At 37.1% G+C, this 21,224-nt stretch overlaps 1 protein-coding gene and 1 long non-coding RNA gene across 7 annotated transcripts in view; one reads left to right on the top strand and one right to left on the bottom strand.

The window, feature by feature from the left end:
* LOC105465439 (carbohydrate sulfotransferase 9) overlaps positions 1-21,224 on the bottom strand; it is a 326,845-nt gene that overhangs the window by 184,736 nt on the left and 120,885 nt on the right. The gene's annotated exons all lie outside the window — the stretch shown is intronic.
* The window catches only part of LOC105465403 (uncharacterized), a 210,121-nt gene continuing 194,955 nt past the window's right edge, over positions 6,059-21,224 (top strand). For 2 of the 3 annotated variants that reach the window (XR_011617005.1, XR_977525.3), the window contains exons 1-2: positions 6,059-7,042; positions 7,606-7,652. This is a non-coding gene — a long non-coding RNA (uncharacterized lncRNA). Of the gene's footprint in view, positions 7,087-7,605; positions 7,653-21,224 lie in introns of all 3 variants that reach the window. The other variant, XR_977526.3, reaches the window with a different exon arrangement.

The following is a 21,224-nucleotide window of genomic DNA, read 5'->3' as shown; positions in this document are numbered from 1 at the left end:
ACAACCAAAAATTCATAGTTTCCAGCCCTAAACAGGCATTTCATAGCTAATGCTGCTGCTTCTGCTGCTGCTTCTCCTCCTCCTTCTCTTCCTCTTCTTCCTCCTCCTCCTCTTCCTACTCTTCCTTCTTGTTAGAAGAAAACAGCTTTCTTGAAGCAGTGGCAGTGTTACAGCCCTGTGACTGCTCCTGTGGTGCCTGGCTACCCCATAGGAAGTGTGCTGAGAGTAGCAGCCTAATGGGCAGTTTTGCAGCCATATTTACACCCACTTTTAATAACATGCATAGCTTCTCTTTTCTCCATAGACTTCACCACCTACCTGCTCCATACTGTATGGAACAGATTCATACTGTCAGTTTAAACAGCACACCACCCTACACCTTACATCACAGGTGAAAATAGACTCCCCTAAATGAGCTTCCCATTAAAAGTTCTGTCAACACTCTTCGGTCACAGAATTCTTATCTCATTGTCTTTGTTGCAGTGGAAGAGATACCCCTTTCCTCTTCAAGGCTTCCCAGTTCCTGCAGCTCCCCAAATTATTTCCTTCTATTTTTTTCATTCTCCACTGGATCCTTTCCATGAGTATTTTAGAATACCACCTCCCTGCTGTATAATAACAAAACAAAGCAAATCCTCCCTCTAGCCTACATTTTCATTCCAGCTGCTGCCTTCCCTCATCCCATTCACAGCCAAGACTTGTGGAAAGTACCCATGTTCAGTGTGTCCCCATTGCTCATTTTCCATTCAGTCTTTAACTCACTGTAATTGTCTTCCGCGCCTACTACTCCAATGACTCTCTTCTTGTCTAGATCTTCAACAATATTCTTTTGGGTAAATCCAGTGAAATTATTTCAATCTTTGCCTTATTTTATCTCTGACATTTATGCCATCTCTGACATCTCTAATACTTATCACTGTTGTCTACTGTTTTCTTTTGCTTTCATGATACCACTTTCTTTTGGCTTTCCTCTTACCTCTTTGACAAGTCTTTCTGTATTCCTTCATGTCCTTATGTATTCCTTCATGTCCTTCTGTTGCTCATTCCTTAAATGTTGGATCCTTTATGGGACTTATCTAGTGCCTTTCTGGTTCTGCCTTAAATTATCTCCCAGGACAACGAACTCCACTCCAGTATCTTTAAATATCTTCTAAATGTCAATGACTCTCAAATCAATATCTCCAGCAAAATAGTTAGCTCCAATTATCTACTGAACATCTTCATATATATGTCTATAACACTAAAAATGCAATGTACTTCTACCGTGTTCACCATCTCAGTAAATGGTAAGAGTATCTCCCCAGTTGCCTAAGCCAGAAAGGTAGGAGTTATCATTGGTCTCAGTCTTCCACTGAGGGTCTCTGGGTAGTAAACTCTTAGCTTTGTTTGCCTGAAAATGTATTTACTTTTTCCTGAGTCTAAAATGATAGTTTAGCTAGGTATAGAATCCCAGATTGCACCTTTTTTTAAAATAACACTTTGAAGATATTAATTCATTGCCTTCTAACATCTATTGCTGCTACAGATTCATACTGTTAGTTTAAACAGCATTCTTTTCTCTCTGGGAGTGTTTAAGTCTTTGTCCTTGGCATTCGGCAGGTGTACTATGCTATTTCTAGGTGCTAAGTTCTTATTTTTATCATGTTTGGGACATGATGTTTTTATCCACTCAGAATCTTTAATTCTGTAAAATTCATAATAAGTATTACTTTGAGTATTTCCTTCTTTATTCTAACTTCGATTATAGACATGTTGGATTTGCTTGTTCTCTTTTAACTTAACTGAGATATCTATCTGTCTATCTGTAATTTCTTAGTTTCTCTCTGCTATTTCCTGAAATCTGCTTTTCAAATCAGTAATTTTGAAAACTATGATTGGTCCTCTGTCCATCTCATTTATTAAATTTTATCTTGATAGACACTTTTTATTTTAAAATTTTACTTGTTTTTTACTTATACCATATGTCCTTTTTTTCATACTGACCTTACATTTTCCTTAGAGTGTTTAGCTATTCATTTATTTCTTTTATTTCTTTGAACATTCAAGATGTACTTGAAGTCTTTTCATTTTCAGGTTCTTTGTTTCTAGTTCTTGGGGTAAAAACTAACATCTGTATTATGTGCATTGATCTCCCTTCAGATAATTCATATGATTATGTAAGTTTAAATCTTTGAATTATCCCCACTGAAAGATGGAGATAACTCTTTGTGTACATTACATATGTCCTTGGCTGTGGAAATTTTTCTAGAGTAATCTGCATTTGCTTCTGATGATATCTAGGTATTTCATCAATTTTGGACCATTTGTTATTTTAATTTACCAACATACTACTAGGGTAGTTGAATCTGTACTCTACATTCATTCACATGGTATGTAAGTCAGAGGTTCAAGTTTCTTTGGGATGCCTCATTTTATTCTTGTGGCCTTTGGCTTACTTGCTAGTGCTGCATCTCTGCAGCACTGCAGACAACTGCAGGTTTCTTCCAGGCCCCTTTCACAAATGTGGTCATGATTTCACACTGTCAAATGTATGAAGTCTGTGGCCTGGATTTTTCTACAAACGTAAGGTAAGAATGGTATCAGCTCCTCCTCACATATTTTTACTTTTAATTCCTTTTCTTTTCTAGGACACAGAGGTTTTCTATTGTTGTTTCATGGTGAACCTGAAAGCTTTTGTTGTATTTTGCCTGCCATTTTATGTGTTTGGATTTGGGGAAGACATTCCTTCACATCAGCTCAGGTTGCCAAATTGCCTGGAAATCCTTGCTTATGTTTCTTTAATTATTTTTCCCTTCCAGTAGATTTTAAGCTCTTACTATCAGGAGCAGCCAAAATGTAAAGTGGTATTAGGGTTAAATAAGTAACTGTAGAATAGATAAAGAAATATTAATAAATTGGTTTATGGAATTGGTACTTTTATTTATTGCTAACTTTTGGACCACCAGTTTTCTTATCATCCTATAATAAAGGCTGTTTATGTTCTCTAATGTACCCTACAGTTCCTTAATATAATTTTGCAGTTATAAAAAGCAATGATCCCACCTGTGACATACTCTCTTATCTCCCTTTTTCTGGTTTGATAAGCCTGTGAGACAACTGCAAACATTTCTAAGAATTTCTTTTACAAGTCCTCGACATGTATAAGTGAGAAAATATATGACTTTAAAAAATCAGAATGATAGAAAATTTTTCCAAAAAGCCAATCTTCTTCCTATACTCATATTAAATACAAAATCAACACTCCTTCTTCACAAGCATGAAGTCTTGATGGATTGCAGATGCCAACCATTATATAGATAGCATGATAAATCTGCTATAAGCTACTGAACATACTCTGCAACATCTATTGAAACATAGGGGCTATATGCACTATAACTCCAGTTTCCAAATTCCTACTATATTAATTCATTGCAATTTTCTTTAATAGACCTGTCTTCTATTGCTACAAAATGAATATTAAACAGATATGTGAAAACCAATTTGGGGACTACCTAAATTGAATTGAGCACCACCAGACACAAATTACAGCAAAAGGATACTGTTCTAATTTGAATATTAGTAAACCAAGCAGCAGGGTACTAGTTTGCATTTGAGCCAGAAAGAGGTTCAGTATGAACTGTTTTAAGAACATGAATTAAATAATGCAGGAGAACATGGGTTACCATTTTAGCAACAGTGCCTTGAACATGTTAAATGATTTAAAAAGCAATAATTTCATAGGAAGATAATTGGTGTTTAAATCACCCTCTATGCCACCGTTTGGCACATAAAAAGTTAATTTCAGAAAAGATTAGGATAATGTCCATTCAAGAATAAATCAGATAATGATGGTTGTCTTAAATTATATTTAGAACTCTCTTGTAGCTACTATCTGCTCTAAGTTTGACAATTAACAATGATACTAGTAAATTTATTTTTCAGAGGCATCTAATATAATGCACTGGGCTTGGATCAGCTTCAGGGGCTCCACACTTAATGCTCTTTATAAAATTCTTAATAACATTTGAACTAGAGGCCCTATATTTTTATTTTATACTAAGCCCTGCAAATTAAACATAATATAATTGGCTGACTGGGCCAAATATAATAAGGCTTATCTCTATATCTGTTCAATAGGAAGCATAATTTTGATCATGTTTCCACTCTGAAGTGGCTCTCCATTGCCTACCCATGTCAGGTAGTAGAAAATGTCAAACCTTTTAGCCTGCCATTTAATATCTTCCATGAAAGGGTTCCAATCTATGTTTCTATATTTACATGATTTCACTCATGCATTTATTTAATGAAGATGTGTTTATTGAGACTCACCATATGTCAGGTACTCTGCTAGGTCCCCCACTAACTGGGAACAAAAGAGGTTTGACTTTGTGCTATGTCACCCCCGTGTTAGAGGTAAACTATAGGACTTGCCATTTCCCAAACACCCCTTGCTTTTTGTTGTCCTTGCTTTTGCCAGTTATGCAGGTCCACTGCTGGTTTGTTCTCATGTTTATTCACACCCTTATCCTACTTTGCTCTATGTTAGCAGAAGCTAAATTTTCCAAGTTTGCTTGTGCTCTTTGGTAGGTTTGGTCAGTGCTGGGTATTGATGAATCTTTGGAGGATAAAAGGAGGGGGCTGGCCAGAATCTCTTCTGTTGCTGACCCCGCAGTACCCCACAGGGTCCTGTGGCCTCTCCATGGACCTAGTTCCCATGAGTCTGCCTCTCCCTTCGTGGCTCCAGCTCCCTATGGCCAGCCTCTGCCAACTGGCACTAGTTTCTGGGCTCTGAGAAAGATTTACTTCCACTGTCCTTGCACCCCTGGTGGCCTCTTGCTCTTGCTTTTCTTGGGGCACCTCGCCATCCACTGTTAGGCTCCTCTGCTCTCTAGCACCTTTGTAACCAGAGGAGTTTCTCTTGTCTGGATCCTGTTCTTCTGAAATAGTCCTCCTCTTTGTCTAGCCTTCCATCATTGATACACATCAGTATTTCATTCACTCTTCAGGGCACAAGTTTGATCCACCTTGTTATAAAGGTTTCCCTGGCTTCTTCACCAGCCCTGAACTATAAAACTGGAAATTATCTAGACTTAATATTTGAAATTCCCCAACAGTTTGCTTATAGTTCTCTTGTGATATTTAAAATGTTCTAACTCATTAGATAATGACTTATGTAGATACATCTGCTGTCCTTGAGCACAGGGACACACTCTAGCATAAATGAGCAATCACACTTATAATGTGAGATTTATCCTAAGAGAAAATATTTCACTCAAAGAAGGTACTCAATAAATATATTGTTGCATTCCTCTTAGTGGTAAATATTAGACATTTTTTTCTCGATTTAAAAACTTTATTGTTTCTTTTGGAGAAATCACTAAAATATCTGTATTATCCTCATAAATACAGTGTTGAGAAATTAGCTGCCAGGACAAAATGGACTGTGCATTATTCATATAAAAGTGACATTATTGCTAGAGGACATGCAAATAATGAGCAGTCATTAATGTAATAACAAAGGTCCTGGGAGGTCCTTATTTTGATGATTCCAAGACTCCATCAATAATAGACATCTTCACAATGACTTAGTATAAATAGTCTCTCATCTTCCCCTTTTTCTTGCTGGTATATACCTACACGTGATATATTTTATTACCAATTGGCCTTCTACATATTTGCAGTCCTTTCTATTTGACGGTGCTGCTGTCCCTGCTTACCATTATGTATAAGTGTGGCTGTTAGGATGAATGTTGATTCAACAGCTTTTTCCATATGGCCCAGTGTGAAGATTGTTCTTTGATTGGACCACAGCTGGGCTTTTGAGAGGCTGTGACTGTTTGTAGCTCTAGATCTTAAACTAGTAGTGAGCTTGTGAAGTCTCTGGTCCCAGAAAAGTTCTTCCTTGGTGGATTTCAATTCACCAGCCTCATTTCCTTGTGTCTGCCACTTCCTAGCAGTCTGCAGTAAAGCTTTGTTGTTTGAAACCAGGATGTAGAATACCCTTAAAGCCTTCCTTCTGGCATAATTGTTGGCATTTCCCTCACTTCAGGATGCTGCGCAACCAGGGTTGTCAACAGTTTCATGATTTGTTAGTTCCAGTGGACTCATGGTGAACATCGAAGACAGACCATCTAGTTGCCAAAAGGCTTTTTCTTAGCAACTTCTTGGCAATATTTACACTGCTGATGAAATGCTTTAATAGGGGACATAAGATGTGCCAGAGTCGAAGTTGCAGGCTTGTGTGTCTGCATGTGTGACCTGTAACTAAATTGACACTCTGCCTTACACACAGACCAGTTCTCCTTGGCCGGATGAGCAGCCTCACTTGGACCCAAACCTGATGAGATCCAGAAAATCAGGTCAGATCATCCTGACAGATAGCTTCTTTCCTACCAGATACAAAAGGCTTTGTTGCTCCAATCCAAGCCTTGGCGGAAGACTTTGGTCCAGTTTATGGCTTTAAAGTAACTGGTGGAACTAATGGAAGCATAGAAGTATGCCTTATTAAGACTTATTGGTCCAGCAGGGGCTTCTCTTTCTGTTTGAGAAGTACAATCCAAATCTGGGTAGATCCTTGCAACTGAAAGCATGGGGGACAAGCCACAGCATGATCACCAGGAACTCATGAGTTATGAAGAGTCTCAGGTTACATTTCAGGATCTACCAAATCAGAATCTGGACTTCAGCAAGACTTAAGTAGTTTGTTTGCACACTGAAATTTGAGGAGCATTGGCCTAAATCACCAAGTGACTAGAGCAGAATCAGCACCGGGGCATCCTCTAATTGGCAAGGGGAATTTTGTACTTGTAGATGAATATGTAGCTGGATGAAGAAGCTGGAATTCACACTGATCTGCCTCACAATGCTCTGAGAACTCCAACCACTGTGACATGCAAGGCCACAGTGGCTTGGAAGAGCAGAGCATATGCTCTGGAGGGGCATTGCTATGACTACTTAACAGGACGTAGTTATCCCATTGGAGTTCTGGCCTGGCTGAGGGATTTTCCAGGATCTCCTAAGGAGACAACTCAGGAGAAGAATGATGCCACCGCTGGGATAACAAGTTAAGCTAGTGCATTGGTAGTGCCCAGCTGATGGGCGGAGCAGGTACTGGGTCAAAGCAGGAAAGTGAAACCCTTAGACTGAGTAGCCCAGACTGTAAAACACTATGTGACACACTGAGGTGACATCAGCAGCAAGTATGTAGTCAGGAACGGGTAAACCTGCAGTGTGACCAAAGAGAAGATGGTATAGTCTAGACAGGAAAGTTTCTAGGGGTAATGGAGAGGGGTCATCCAGGGGCTGATGCTGAGAGGCTGCTACAGGAAGGAGAGTCAAGGTCACCATTCCATGAGATTGTCATATTCAGTCGCCATTCATGCTGCACTCTCTGTGGTTGCCCCACTCCCCAGCAACTCCCTGCAAGAAGCTATTTGTGGCTTCCAACATTCACTACTTCTTTAAACAGTGCTTTGCTTACTTTTTGTGACTATTTTTTTATATATATATAGTGAGTATATATAGTCACACATATATATGTATAATATAAAGTAGCAGCATTACATTTTCTATCTCTTTGGGTTCACATTTATTATTTCATCTTTTCTTATTTTTTTGTAATCTTAGTTGCACCCTACAACTCTATGAGGAGGTGCAGGCATCATTCATCTTTGGTAAGTAGCAACAAAGCTATAACTGAGACACAGAACCAGTTGTCTCACCTAAAGTAGTGTATATTTGGCAACAAAAGAACAGAACAAAGATATTCATATTTTATCCTAGCACGTTTGAATATGACAACTAGCTGTTTACCATGCACTTCAAATGTGTGAAACTTTATGAGACTAACATCCTTAAGTTATAAAGCATGGAAGCAACTTTCTCCCAAGGGATATGTTATTTTCAGAACTGTGATTTATTTTGCCCAGCTTAGCATGAAGGATTTCTCATCAAATTCATTTTCTTTTCTTTTTTATTATTTACCCCAAATATCTGAATCCACATGAATACCATCTGTGGAGTAACTGACATAGTCTTTAATGGCTGGTATGAGTTTTCAAACAAAAACAAAACTATAAAAATGTTTCAAGTTAATGAGAGGGCCTTTAAAATTATTAGCATTTAAAAAATAGCCCGGGGGTAAAAGGTTGTGTGTTTATAGAGTTAAATAAAATGGAATCTACTAATGTTATCCTTCCTCTGTCTGTCAAATTGTGACTTTCTCTAGGAGATGAGGAGGACAAAAGGTTCCCATCCTCCTGACCACCTGTCTTCCCCCACTCCAAGTCCTGGCATTGACATAAAGCCATTAGCCTGTCTAGGGTTGGGGGGGTTTGATGTTGATATTCTATTTATATGAAACACATGATATTTCCTAGCTTTGCAAAATTAACAAAGCATATACTTTATTTTCTAACATGTTGCTAAGGTTAGGAGAGTACATCAATGTTAGATTTATATATATAATCTTAATAAAAATAATATTGACTTATGTATAATTATAAAATATACATTATAATTATATAAATACATGATAGTTTATGTATATCTATATATCTAATATATGAATTTTATATTTCATATATTGAAAGAACAATAACATATAAGATTTAACATCTATAGTATAGTCATCAAATAGGAAAAATGTAACACTTTAAAGAAAATGTTTTTCCACTATGTTTTTCTTCTTTTTAATGTGTAAAAGCTAGGAAGTAGAGACTGTAGATCACTGATAAAGAAAAATGAAATGCTCCTAAATTGGTGCGGCCATTGCCTCTTTGACTAGCATATATTGCAGCTCTTATGAGAGGGTTCTGTGGGTTGCTTTTTTTTTTTTTTTTTTTTTTGGCTGACACATTTCATTAGCTGCAAGGAGCTCCAGTGGTGGGTTGATATTTGTCACGCTCAGTTTAGAAACTTGTCCAACCAGATAGCAAACATACTAAATTTCCATTGCTTAGGAAAGCAAAGTACTCAAGATAAACACACACACACACAAAGAGGGAGACAGAGAAGAAAAAAGAAAACCTTATTTTCAGGAAGATACCAAAGAAGGAAAAATAAAACAAATTCTAGGCTGCCAACTGATCTTATCATTCATTCTTCCTTAGGTTCTGATTCAGTGTTGAGAAAATACATTCTGACTCCAAGTAGCCTGACATTCTTACAAATTTAACTTTATCCACTTGTAGGTGTAATTCATGTGAACACAGTTTATTGGATCATAATAACACATAATATTAGACTGTACCAGAAATGCTTTGTTTTTAACAAAATTAAAAATCTCATTTGCCAGCATCAATTATCTACAATAAAGTATCTCTTCCACCCACATACTCCCACATGTGCAAAACTTCTTATGTCTCCTATTAGACGTGGAAAACATTCACTCTTCTCATATGTACTGTGTAAGAATGACTAAAATTGATTACACAACCCCTAAACATTAAAAAAAAAAAGTCTGCCAGATTTAGGGATATTTTAATGGCACCTAAAAGACTGTCATGAATGCCAGGACCCATGGAGCAAATTATTAAACTCTAGGAGCTCAAACCATTTTAACACCTGTGTGATGCCCATGGCCTCTTGATCCAGGTTGTGATAAAGATGTGAAGTGCACAGAGCTGAAACCGGAGTAGCCATTGGAGGCTGTCCTGCCGTGGTAAAATAATTAACCGTGTCATTACCATTGTTATCACATCCTCCCCTTCAAAGCACATGGTATCCAGGTGATAAATTACTGAATCTGACATTTCTCAACACTCATAAAGTACTTTGATAAAAAGAACTTGGTTTCCTTATCTAAATGTGCAATTTCAAGACAATAGGCTCTCTGAAGAGGATTAAATTCCTGAGAGTTTAGTTAAATGAGACATAATTAGAAATTTTAGGCTCTTTCTGATATGGGACAATTCCAGAAGCAGTAGCAGTAACTCTATCCTGTTTAATTTAATTTAAAGGACTGACTTGTTATTAATGAATGTGTGTGTATGTGTGTGTGTAGTATTGGTCTATTTTAGTAGGCTCAGTTTTTTTCTAGGTCACTAAGCTTCCACTTAAAACTTATTTTCAAAGGAGAAACTCTTTAGAATTCTTGGAACATTTTGGTGCCTGACCAATAAGCAAATCCAGGTATCGGTGTGGGCCAGTGTGGCAAGTGAGAGCCAAAGGAGCTCAGAATGAACTTCCACAGTCCCTAAGCCTGTACTTCTCGACCAACTCCTATTGAGAGCAGCTAGGCTTTCATTAGTGTATACCCAAATAAGTCCAGAACAGACCATTATATCCACAGCTTACACGAGGGACTCCTGGTTTTCCTCTGCATAACCTTGAGGTCTTGCAACTTACATTCTATTCAGCATATGAATCCTCTGTGTAAGCTTTGAATCCTATGCATCTCTCCTCATCTACGATCAAGCCAATAAAGTGTTTGACAGAAAGCTTAGGACAGAGGTTGTTCCATATTTTCTGCACATGATGGGAAAAGGAGACAGATGAATGCTACATGCCCAGTGAGGGGAAAGGAGCTGAACAGGGAGAATAATCAATCATTTAACCACACATTTAGCTCTTTAGAGAGGTGATCTGTCAAATGGATTCAAGTGGCTTTAATACATAGCATAACTGCAAAATTGATCAGGGAGTTCTCACTCTACTAGAAAAGACAGTCCATCTATGTTTTATACTGTGTTCTTATAAGGTGCATAAAATTCTGAATTTATAGCTTCACATGGTTCATTTAACCCAGCAAGCTAGAGTTTATTGACTCTGTGTGGAAACTTTGGAAGCATTTTTGTTATAGCCATTGGTGGTGCTAGTGGGTTTTTCCTTTTCTTTACTAATGTTTAGAGTCAATCACATTGATAGAAGAAAACAATTATAATTTTAATTAGAACATAAATTAAAATCAAGGAAAATTCCAAATGGCTAAAATTTTAGTTTGAATACTCTTCAAATTCCCTTGGAATGCTTTAAGCTAGTGACTAAATGTTTATACTTTAATATACTTGCATATATTTTATTCTATAGTTTTTCTTTTCTGTATGTTCACTTAATGTCCCCCAAAATGGTAGAAATGCATTGGTGAGAAAGAAGAATGCCCTTTATATCTGAATCTTCCATAGCACTCAGTGCAGTGCTTAATAAAACCTTGTTAAATTAGAGTCTTGAAAGAAAGATTCTGTTTCCTAATAGAGAAGTATTGTGGGAGAGGGAGCCTCTGTCTGGATGTTTTTTTGCAACTAAGAGATCAACTTCTTTCAGGAATGTGGGGGAATGATGAAGTGATTTCATCTCTGAATTCTGTATATCTTTTTGTCTACACCTCTGAAATGTAATACTGTGAGGAAAACTTGTAACTTGCTAATTACAAGTAGGTAAATAATGCATCTTGTTCATATGAAGACAGAAAAATATACAACATTGTATTAATGTGTTCTCACACTGCTGTAAAGACATAACTGAGACTGCATAATCTATAAAGAATAGAAGTTTAATTGGTTCACAGCCTGTGGGCTGTACAGGCTTCCGCTTCTGGGGAGGCCTCAGGAAACTTACATTCATGGTAGAAGGTGAAGGGGAAGCGAGCATGTCTCCATGGCAGGGGCAAGAAAAAGAGAGCATGAAGGGGGAGGTGCCACACACTTACAAACACTAGATCTTGTGAGAACTCTATCACAACAACAGCAAGAGGGAAGTCTGACCCCTTGGTCCAATCACCTCCCACCAGGTCCCTCCTCCAGCACTGAGAATTACAATTTGACATGAGATTTGGGTGGGGACACAGAGTCCAACCATATCAAACATGGTAGAAGGAATTCATTATTTTATCCATTATTGTTTCTCTGAGAGAGAAACAGGGTAACAGAGTGTGACAAACAGCCAGCCTGAACGTTAACACATGAGTGGAGCCCATCTATTCCCAACTGAGGTTCATTACGGGCATTTTCTAAGTATCATCATGACCAGCTCTAGTCACTCTATAAAATGCTTTACATTGAAATGTATAGTCGGTTCTTGTTATTCATGGTTGTTTTGTTCTTCCAAGCCTCTGCAAACACTGAATTAATGAATACTGAACCATTGCACTTAGGGGAAATACATACGTGTGTATGTAAAGTATATGTACACATATCTCACATATATTATAATCTTAAATCTTAAAAACACCTTGTCCTGGTAGATCCTATTTTATTACACAAGAAAAAAAAGGTTCAAATGTGTCATGTGATTTGCCTGAGGATTCCCCACGAACAGGGATCAGAGATGAGACTCAAGCTATCCAGATGGCCCCAGAGTAAAGTCTTCTTGAACTACATTGGACTGTCTCTTCCATCTCCATCCTCTGGTCATCTCTGTAAAAGAGCTGAAAAGAGGGTGGCAGAGCGTGGCCTTCCTTAGCCTCAGCTAGGAGTATGCACATTTGGACAACACAAATTTTTGCCACTCTGCACACATCCACTTTTGACCATCAAAGTGCCGCAAATATTGATTTTGGGGTTACATATAAGGTTTTGTGAGTGGGTGAATTTGCAGATATAGAATTCATTAATGAGATTTACCATATTTGTAAATCTTACATCAGCAAAGGTCATTTATGGTGAGGACCAAATATTGAGTAGCTCAGTTCCTAAAGCCATGAACAATGTCCTGTGCATGCTTGAGGTCCCACAGGTATTCGTCTCCATCATCAGCTTGCGACAACGAGTGGGTGTACTCTGAATCCCTCCTATGGTCTAATAATGGCAGAACTGTTTATACTGTAAACCATATTTCATCCTCATTGCCTACCAATATTTACCAAAAGGGATTATGGAGTTTCTTCTTTGAAAATACTGGGAAGCTTGCAATGCACATTACATACTGTCTTTTTACTCTAAATTACGGAGGTAGTAAAAGATAAACGGAGGATGATATTTTGTGGAAACGTGAGTGAAAATTCACAGACTGTGATAATTGCACCCAAATTTTCTTAGAATTGTATTATAAGGTATAGGGTATCATTAGTTCAAGAACATGACTCTAAAATCACAATATCTAGAATTTCTCTTCACCATTTAAAAAATCCTCTTTGATGATATAATATTTTATTTATTTTTTTTACTTTATCAAATGAGCACAATCTAGTGGTTGTTACATTAAGGATTCCCTGTATAAATTTTTTTAAAAAATGTATATCTGTCATCCTAATACCATATAGACGAAAAAGGTTAAAAATCATGTCATGAACCTATAAAACATTTATGAATATTAAACATCATGTTAGTTTTCTATTACTTCTGTAACAAACAGTCACAAACAGTGGCTTAAAATAGCATGGATGTATTATTCTACAGCCTGGAGATCGGGAGTCTACCATGTGTGGGCAAGGTTGTGCTGCTTCTGGAGGTCCTCAGGGAGACTCTGTCCACCTCTGGCCTTCTGCAGCCTCTAGAGGAGGCCTATATTCTCTGGCTCACAACCCTCTTAAAATCTGGCTATCCCACTACTCTCACTTGTGCTTTTCATTCTCTCATCTCCTTGGATTCTGACCCTCCCGACTCTGTTAGGAGGACCCTTGTGATGACATGGAGTCCACCTTGATAATTCAAAATAATCTCCCCATCTGGGGTCCTTTGCTTAATCACATCTGCAAAGCCCCTTTTCCCATGTAAGGTTACAGAGTCACAGGTTCTGGGGGTTAGGATGTGGGTATCTTTGGGGGCCCTTATTCAGTTTACCACAAATGTCTAATAGGTCCAAGTTCTACAGAGAGTTCAAAGATAATCGATGCATGGTCCTTGCCCTTAAAACCTGTAATCTAGGCAGGAGCTGGCAAATACTACAACGACCATAAAACAAGGTAGAAGAACTTTCTTGTCATATGGGAGTTCACTAAAGAAAGAGATGGGTCATTAACTGACCGAAAAATGGTTCAACCTGCATATCTCCACAAGGCAATATATGCCTTTGTTCATACTTCTCTTTCATCTGGAAATGCCATTTCCTCCTCTTCTACTTGGTTAACTCTTACTTAGCCTTGTAAATTCAAGTCATTTCTTTTAGGATATGTTCCCGAATGCCCAAACAGAGGTGGTAATTTCGTCACATTGGTTTTGAAGAATAGCTTATGTGTATCTCTCATTAGAAAAAACGCTTGTCCTCTATAAAACTCTTCCAGCTTTTTAAAAATTTTACTTTTGTATTCTTCGGCACCTCATGCTGAGTTGCATATAATAGGCATTCAGTGAATACTTGACGTGTGAGTTAATGTGGGTAGGCACTGTGTACAGAGGCATAGGTGGCCAAATATATCATTTGGTATGCTGAGGATGTCCTGCAGAGTAGAAAAGTGAGCCATGCACTGGAACTAGGGGCAAGTAGGTCTTTTCAACTAACTAGTTATCAGGGAGATCTGGAAAGAAGTTGGGAGAAATGGCAGAATGCAGCTCAACTGTCAAGCCTGGGTGACCAGGCAAATGGTCATGTCTTTAACAGAAATTAGACATAAATACCCAAGGGAATGGCAGGTACTACAGAAGTGATCTGCTTCACTTCAGGCTCCATGAATCTGAAGAATTTAAGGCAACAGCTCGTTGATATGACCAAGAAATAAACAGAATTTAGAAGAAAAATCAGGGTCATGTTTGAGGTTAGTTTCCTTAGGAGCGATAGTACAAGCCATAGGGATGGCTTAAAGGAAGAGGTAGACAAAAAGAGAAAAAGAGAAGATAAAAATATCAAGGACAGAATGTTGGTGAATGTATTCAGAGGGACCCTAGGTGGGGGCACTTTTTAAAGAATCAGTTCCAGCCTAGGCAACACAACAAGACCTCATCTCTACAGACAATTAGAAAAAACAATTTGTGGGCATGGTGGTATCTGCCTGTAGTCCCAGCTACACAGGAAGCTAAGGTGGAATCATTTGAGCCCAGGCGTTCAAGACTCCAATGAGCTATGATGGTACCACCACACTCTAGCCTGGGTGACAGAGTGAGACCTTGACTCAAAAAAAAAAAAAAGAAAAAAAAAAAGAAAAAAAGAATCCACATCAGATGAAGGCTGCAGCAGTTTTTCTCAGATGATGGTTTCTCTGATTGCAGGAGAACAGGCAAGTGTTCCCCTCTCTGAGCTGCTAGATGGCAGAAAGCAGTGTACCTACCTTACATTATTGTTCTTTGAGTATGGAACTTGTCTCCCATCCCAGCCCTCCTAGATGGTATATTTCTTGAGGGTGGGGGCTTTGTCTTTTTATTTTTATGTTTCCTGGGTGTTGAGCTCACCTCTTTACATTTAGTATATTTATTAAGCAATGGAGTAATAAATGAAAGAGTCAGATGTGGTATTTCTTTATTTCATAATATATCCAGTTTCTCCTAAAGTTTGCCTTAAGGTCCTGGAATGAGGAAAATGTTACAAAGCAGCTTAAAAATACTGGGCATAGCCAGAAGCTAAAAGCACACCTTGTATTGATTCTGTCTTGTTTGCAAAGTGGAACTGCATGAAAATAGTCAGAATCCTGCTGAACTGAAACTTCCTGCTACATGATACTTCTTAGGTTCAAGTAAAGGACAGAAGCCTGCACTTAATTAAAAATATAAACCCAAGCTTTCTATCTCCGAGATGAGACTTAATTCTAAAGTCACCTGCGACATGTTTATCAGCCAGTCTGACTAAATGTTTCCCCTGAGGGTAATTGGTACCTAAGATACTAGAAATGTAGCCCCAATAAAAGATCCACCAAGTTCCCCTAAAAGTGTACCTTAAAAAACACATTAACTACAAATGCATCCCATAAGACAAGATTTCCAAAGACTCAGGACAAAGGACATCCACATATGTGAAGTTATTTAGATAATGAAAATTTGCTTTTTAGTATTGTCAAAATAATAGATATTTGAGAAATTCATCAAAATGTTCATATTTTATACTTAAGCATAAAATAAATGATAATATACTAACTTCAATGAGTTTTTCTACTGTCAGATAATTCTCAGAATTAGGATTGATTTATCTAAAGAACAATATTGTATGGAAAAACATACAATGTACAGATTATGTTTCTACCACAGCCAAGTAAGTACAAACTCCTCATAATACTGTGTCCCACAAGTGAGTTCTATGACAATGATCATCCACCTGGCCCATCAATCTTTTCAGCTGCTTCTCCCATCCTCAGTGTAGCACTTACCCTGCCTCAACACTGTGCACAACAAAAATAAAAAGTAAAATTAATGAGTGAATTTCACTGTTCAGGAACTGGGATTAATTTATCAAAGAAAGGCAATTTCTAAGTAAAACTCCTAGGCGAAAATTTCAAAAGCTTCTCACAGTTGTTTTCCACTGTCATTTACTTGAAGTTTTATCAATACACAAGGAAAAGATATGACTTTGGGCATTTTTCTACCTGAGAGAAGGAGGTGATAGTATAAGAGGAACACACTAAGCCTTTGATACGTCCAGCGGAAGGGGCACTCAAGCGCAAGAAAATTTTCTCTAAGTGCTTACTTGGCGTGCTACGTGCAATTTGTTAGGTTTAAATCCCTATAGGAATCAGGAGATTTTCACAAATCTTTTAGCGAATAGATGTTTTTCAGGGTAAGACAACATCATGTTTCTTTGGTAGGTGTGTTGGATCTTATGTTAGACAGGTTATTAAATTGTAAGGTATTGCTCATTTCAACCCAAATGCTGAAGGATCCATAAAGAAATACATGATCCATATGAAGAGATAGCCATAAGGAAAGGTAATACATTTAACCTAAAGAATGATATGTATATTCAAGTAGATAGATGGATATAGATATACAGATAAATACGCACACTCATCAACTCCTATTTAACTCAATATTAAGCTTGCTTAAATAAGCATTGGAAGGGAGGCAATGCAGTGTTCTTTCTAATTATCACTTATTCCTATATCTACAATTGTGAAGGGCTTATTATTAGTTACTAAAATTTAATATGAATTACACTTTATGTTGTCATTAATTGTTTAAGGCACATTCTGCAGGAGATCCAAATCCATGAAAACTTTGGGTGGGATGAAAATTGTACTTTTGTATTACAAGGCTGATGTTCTTTAACATATGATTTGATTGCCTCTGAACATGTCTTTTCACAAGATAAATTTAAAATGTTAATTTTCCCCTGCATGTTACAAAAATAGGCCTCATAGCAAAACAGACCAATTTGCTAAATGACTAATTTATCCAAAGCCAATTCACTACAAACCAATTTGTCAAATGACCAATTTGCATTTTATCCAACATTTTTCTGTTAATTTCATCATGTCTTCCCTGCCTCCTTTTCCAATGACTTATTCCAAATTGGGTGAATATGCATTTGGCATGTTTTAAAATGTAGATGCCTAGAACTCTTGGAACTTCTGCCTCTAGTCTTCTCATGGGCCCTATTCCATCTGGGTTCTTATATCTACCCTAGACTTTGTCTGCAACAACCTATGCTGGGTCTTGTTTCAAATATTTGTATAACAGTTTAACATGAGGGAATGTTGAATTTTATTGAAAGCCCTTTCTACATCTATTGAGATAATTATGTAGTCTGTCGTTTTAGTTCTGTTCATGTGATAAATGACATTTATTGATTTGTGGATGTTGAACTAACTTTGCATCCCAGGAATAAAACCTACTTGATTGTGGTGGGTTAGTATTTTGATGTGCTGCTAGATTTGGTTTAGCAGTATTTTGTTGAGGAATTTTGTATTTATGTTCATCAGGGATATTGGCCCAAAGTTTTGTTTGTTTGTTTGTTTGTGGTGTGTGTGTGTGTGTGTGTGTGTGTGTGTGTGTGTGTGTGTGTCTGCCAGATTTTGGTATCAGAATGATGCTGGCATCATAGAATGAGTTAGAGAGGAGTTCCTCCTCTTCAATTTTTTGGAATAGTTTCAGTATGATTGGTACCGGCAGTTCTTTATATATCTGGTAGAATTTGGTTATGAATCCATCTGGTCTAGGGCTCTTTCTGGTTGGTAGGCTTTTTTTCACTGATTCAATTTCAGAACTCATTATTAGTCTGTTTAGGGTTTCAATTTTTTCTTGGTTCAATCTTGGGAGTTTGTATGTTTCTAGGAATTTATTCATTTCTTGTAGGTTTTCTAGTTTGAGCTCATAGTGGTGTTCACAACAGTCACTGGGTTTTTTTGTTTGTTTTTTGTTTTGTTTTTTGTATTTCTGTGGGGTTGCTGGTAACGCCCCTTTTGTTGCTCCTGATTATGTCTGTTTGGGTCTTCTTTCTTTCTTCTTTATTAGTCTAGTTAGTGATCTACCAATCTTATCTGTTTTTTCAAAAAATTAATTTTTGGTCTCTTTGATCTTTTGTATGGTGTTTTGGTCTCAAGTTTGTTTAGTTCAGCTCTAATTTTGGTTATTTCTTTTCTTCTGCTAGCTTTGGGGTTGGTTTGCTCTTGTTTTTGTAATCCCACATCCCATGTGATGTTACGTTGTTAATTTGAGACCTTTCTAACTTTTTGATGTGGGCTTTTAGTGTTATAAATTTTCCTCTTAACACTTCTTTAGCTGTGTCCAGAGATACTAGTATGCTGTATCTTTGTTTTAGTTTCAAAGAGTTTCATTAGTTTCAAATAATTTCTTAATTTCTGCCTTAATTTCATTATTTACCCAAAAGTCAATCAGGAGCAGGTTGTTTAATTTCCATGAAATTATATGGTTTGGAGAGATCTTCTTAGTATTAATTTCTATTTTTATTGCACTGTAATCTGAGGTATGGTTGGTATGATTTTGGTTCTTAACTTATTGAGAATTGCTTTATGGACGAGCATGTGGTCAGTTTTAGAGTATATGTCATGTGAAGATGAGAAGAATGTATATTCTGTTATTGTTGGGTGGAATGTTCTGTAGATGTATATTGCACCTACCATATCCAAGAAGAAAACCTAGGAAATACCATTTTGGACATAGGCCCTGGCGAAGATTTTATGACAATGACCCCAAAAGTAAGGGCAACAAAATCAAAAACTGACAAGTGGGACCTAATTAAACTAAAGAGCTTCTGCACAGCAAAAGAAATGATTAACAGAGAAAACAGACAACATACAGAATGGAAGAAAATATTTGCAAACTATGCATTCAACAAAGGTTTAGTATACAGAATCTATAAGGAACTTAAACAAATCAACAACCAAAAAAAAAAAAAAAACCATTATAGAGTAGGCAAAAGACATGAACAGACACTTCTCAAAAGAAGACATACAAGTGGCCAATAAACATGAGAAAATGCTCCAAATCACTAATCATCAGAGACTTGCAAATCAAAACCACAACGAGATGCCATCTCACACCAGCCAGAATAGCTATTATCAAAAAGTCTAAAAACAACAGGTGTTGGCAAGGTTGTGAAGAAAAAGAAACACTTATACATTGTTGGTAGGAATGTAAATTAGTTCAACCACTGTTGAAAGAAGTTTGGAACCTTCTCAAAAAACTTAGAACAGAACTACCAGTTGACCCAGCATTTCAATTAATGGGTATATATCCAAAGGAATATAAATTCTTCTACCATGAAGACATATGCATGTGTATGCTCACTGCAGTACTGTTCACACTAGCAAAGACATGGAATTAACCTAGATGTCCATCAGTGGTGGACTGGATAAATAAAGAAAATGTGGTATATATACAGCATGGAATACAACACAGCCATAAAAGAGAACAAAATCATGTCTTTTGCAGCAACATGGATGGAACTAGAGGCCATTATCCTAAGCAAGTTAATGCAGGAACAGAAAACCAAATACTGCATGTTCTCACTTACAAGTGGGAGCTAAACACATAGACACAAAGTTGGGAACCATAGATACGGGCTTACTTGGGTGGGGGGTGGGAGGAGGGTAAGGGTCTAAAAACTACCTATCGGGTACTGTGATCATTGCCCGGATGATGAAATAGCCTGTACACAAAACCTCTATGACAGACACCCATGTAACAAACGTGCACATGTACCCCCTTAACCTAAAATGAAAGTTGGAAAGAAAATATATATATATTTGTATAACAGAAGTGAAATTTTCTTTTGACAAATTACAATTCCGGGGACTAAAAATTTGGTGAATTGACCTTTGCCAAAAGTTTGGGGAAATTTGTTTTCTGCAAATTGACTTGCAGTCCTAAAACTATCCAAGAAAATCGAAGAATAATAGCCACTCTTAATCGAATGTTTCCTTTATATCTGGTACTTCGTAAGTATCATCTCACTGAATTCTGACAGTAATCAAAAGAGTTTTCTAACAGATAAGGAAACTGAAGAGTAAAATAATTAGGTAATTTGTCCAAGGTCATAGTGCTATTAAGTAGCAAACTGGGACTTGGATCTAGCTTATTTGATTCTACATCAGGAGTGCTTAATGTGAAACTAAAACACAGTCTGAAAGTGTTTTTAATGAAGGTGATAGTTACTTTAAAAAAAACATACACATAAAATAATTTTTGACTTTTTTCTTTAGAGAAAGTGAGTATACTATATATACACTTTCAGAGATTGAAAGCCTTAATGAGTACTCAACTGAATCAGATAAGATTCTAACCTGTTTCTTCAAGGGTCTCTATGAAGTAAGGTAAGTTGTCAGACTATGAGGTGTGGATAATCTTACTTAACCAAAAAGTGGGGCTCTTACATGAGGTGGTTTCTTAAATTTTCTAAAACTAATTAAATGAAACAGAAAGTGGTACCTAAAACATGATTTATGAACAGCAGAATGGCTTTTATGTATAGACACATGAAGCAAGAATTGAAGTGTGTGTTATACTGTCTTGAAAGTCAACCTATTTAAACACAGTGGCTGCTCCTGTTTTCTACTGTATGAATCTAACCATATAATAATAAAACTACAGAACACTTATTAGGATATCTGAAAGTTAGCGTTCTTGAATTGGATTCAATTCTCTTTCCTAAAGTCTCTTCTAAAAATTAATGTTTATTGACATCAGAAATGTCAGCATGAAGCTAGAAGGGAAAGAAGAAAAAAATTATTTAAAAGGTGTCAGGAAGCATGTTTCTGTCTTGTCATCCTTGTTGACAGTATCTGTGACTTTCGATATTCATCTGAACCCAACATTAGCAGAAACACTGGCAAAATCACCTTTCTGACTGAGCTGCTTTGCCCTTTTATTGAGTCTATTTGCCCCTTTGGATGGTTTCCAACTGTAGGTTGCAGTAAATTATTCAATCATTCATTCTTCTCCCTAATATGTACTGAGTACCTCCTTTTCATAAGGAAAGTATACCAGGCA

This window comes from Macaca nemestrina, chromosome 19 (assembly GCF_043159975.1).
Source record: "Macaca nemestrina isolate mMacNem1 chromosome 19, mMacNem.hap1, whole genome shotgun sequence".
Taxonomy (NCBI): domain Eukaryota; kingdom Metazoa; phylum Chordata; class Mammalia; order Primates; family Cercopithecidae; genus Macaca; species Macaca nemestrina.
The sequence above is the reverse complement of the archived record's forward strand: the minus strand, read 5'-3'. Positions and strand labels throughout refer to the sequence as shown.